The sequence below is a fragment of the Dendropsophus ebraccatus genome, chromosome 5 (assembly GCF_027789765.1).
Source record: "Dendropsophus ebraccatus isolate aDenEbr1 chromosome 5, aDenEbr1.pat, whole genome shotgun sequence".
NCBI classification, from domain to species: domain Eukaryota; kingdom Metazoa; phylum Chordata; class Amphibia; order Anura; family Hylidae; genus Dendropsophus; species Dendropsophus ebraccatus.
Genome location: NC_091458.1, coordinates 51,330,807 through 51,333,544, shown reverse-complemented (window position 1 = coordinate 51,333,544; position 2,738 = coordinate 51,330,807).

The following is a 2,738-nucleotide window of genomic DNA, read 5'->3' as shown; positions in this document are numbered from 1 at the left end:
GACAGTAAATTTACTCCACTTCTAGTTCTGGAGCTAGAAAATATAATTAACGGCCTCTGTTATCTCCATATGGTAATGTTTTCATTTTTCAGTAAATAGCTGCACTTCCCTCTTGGTTTCACAATCTGAAAATAGCATCAGATTCTTAATTTTTAATTATGTTTTCCCTCTATTTGTTACACGAGGAGGAAAATCAGATACATGCATTTATCTACTAATGAAGCAGATTAATCTATTTGCTTTTTAAAAGAGAAGCAAAAAAAAAATTTCAGGCCGTCCACTGATTTACTTCACATACAGTATACAGCGTCCGGCATATTGTGTGCATAGTATAGGAATAGAGTTGCCCATCATTTTTTTAAGGATACCCATCATTTGTTAAGAAGCCTTACCTTGAAGAAAAACTTTAACAAAAGCTAGTGAATAAATAACTTGTATCATTGAAAAACACAACTTATCAAAAAGTTTGGCGTAAAAATAAGAAGGTTATGCCTCTTGAAATGTTATAACGACCGAAAATGAAAAATTGCAGGTCTTCAAAGGGTTAATGCTTTTATACAGACAAAAAAGGTGTGTAGCCAGCTTGACACCTGTGTGCACTTGTTCGGCTGTGGGCCCCCATGTAGACAACATGAGCAAAAATATCAGGCTGGTCAACGATAAAGTGCACAAAATCTTTTCAATTTATTCTTGATCCATAAAATCCTTAAGATTCATAATATCACAACTTCCTAGGACTAATCCTAATGCATTTCTCAGGCAAACGCATCCTTTATACTTGGTTACAAGAGTTAGTAAACAGGTCAGGTATTGTTATGGGTCTTTATTGCCTTAACGTTAAAGGGTATACTCCTCATGGCATTGCTAAGGGGGTACAGAGAGGGTTCGCGAGGGTCCATGCCAGCTGTTTAACCATTTACCATATATGAAATGCATTTTTCTCCCTGGGAGGAAAAAGTTAGTACATCTTATAAAGAGAAGATTCTTACCAAATCCAAAGCTGTAACCTTCCCACAGACACACCTACACACCCACGTGCCAGCGCGTAGCACTGCGATCTACCTCTTGTGATGTTGCCGGGCTGAGTCAATCCAGATGAACCACAAGTGCCATCTTCCGGCCCAGGCACGGGGGGGGGGGGAGTGAAGTCACTTTCTCTTGACCGCCTCTCACCACGCCTGCACTGAGACAGAAGATGGTGCTTGTGATGCAACTGGATTGCCCCCCAGCCCCGGCAGCATCACCATAGGGTGGAATGCAGCACCACTGATCACTAATGCTTAGAACTGGTTTTAAAAGGTACAGTGCCGGAGGTGGGGAAGTGGGGAGCTGAGAGTTAAAGGGTCACTGATCACCAATGAGTATAACTGTTTTTAAAGGTGACGTGGCGAGGAGGTCTCACTGACAGGCAGAGAGCGTGACTAGACACAGGTATCTCCCCACCCAGATGACTAATTTCCACCCCTCTTCTGGCTTCGCACGCCGGAATAAAACTACTTTTACTCCTATGTAAAGCTACCACTGCGGATATGGCCCTATGTAAAGCTACCACTGCGGATATGGCTGGTAGCCTCGAGGAGCTGCACAGTAGATCCATACTGTGCAGCTGGAAACCATATCAGCATAATTGTGCTGATTTTTTCCCTTTAATACATATTTAGAATGTAGGAATAATGCTACACTATTGCTGTGTGTCATAATCCTGAAGGCTTCTTTCAAGTTTTTGATCTGAAATTCAGAATACCCCTTTTATCCGCACCTCTGGTACCAAGGCACATGACAACATGAAGTCATCCATATGGATACTACTTGGGGTAGTCATTAGGTTCTCTAGATCTGTTGGTCTTCTCAGGTATGACTATATTTAAAACAAAGCAAGGCCTAGAAATACTAATTTAGTTTTGTATGGTTGGAAGATTTCACTAACCTTTTACAACCCAGAGTACTTGGATGCAATCCATGACAAGATGCCCGAAAGCCTAGCATTACATTGCAACAAAGCCCACGTCACTGACATTTAAGCTAGTTGTTCTTTTCTTCTAAACATCATCCCGAGTAAGTTCACAGATACGATAAATAGAGAATGAATTCATATTATCTACGTATATGTACACTTAAACTTACAGCAAGTAATGCTTCCAAAAAAAACATCCATTATAATAATTACCTGGACTACAAAAGTCACGTTCAACCAGTTTTGGAGCAAAGAAGTATTGTTAAGCAAGTACTTCAAGATACTAATGCCCTTCTGCAGGACACAATAATAGACTTGTAACATTCATAGTATTTCTCCATGAAACTAAAAAGTTACGTCTATATTCCTTAGGACTCTATGAAGCCAATAATGTTGTACCGAGAGAAAAGCAAGTAAATAACATGAAAACCCATAGATTGGAATCTGTGTATATCTGAAGTTGAGTACAGAACAGTCAGTAGATGGGTTCATCTTCTAATAATAATAATAGGGGGCAAAACTGCTTAGCCTTTTTTTGTATCACTAGTTCAATCCTATGGAGAGTGACCACCCGTATGTGGTCACTCCTTTTTTTTTTCTTTTTTTTTTAATAAAGTACAGTGACCTTTGACCTTATTAGACCACCGTTTGCTGTCATACATGTAACCTACCGGCCGCAGCCAGACACACAAACCCAATTTTTTCCTGCCATCACCCTGTCTGTGATGTTATTGGGGAGACTGGAAATTCCTAACATCTTCCACTTGCAGCAGACAAACCCATA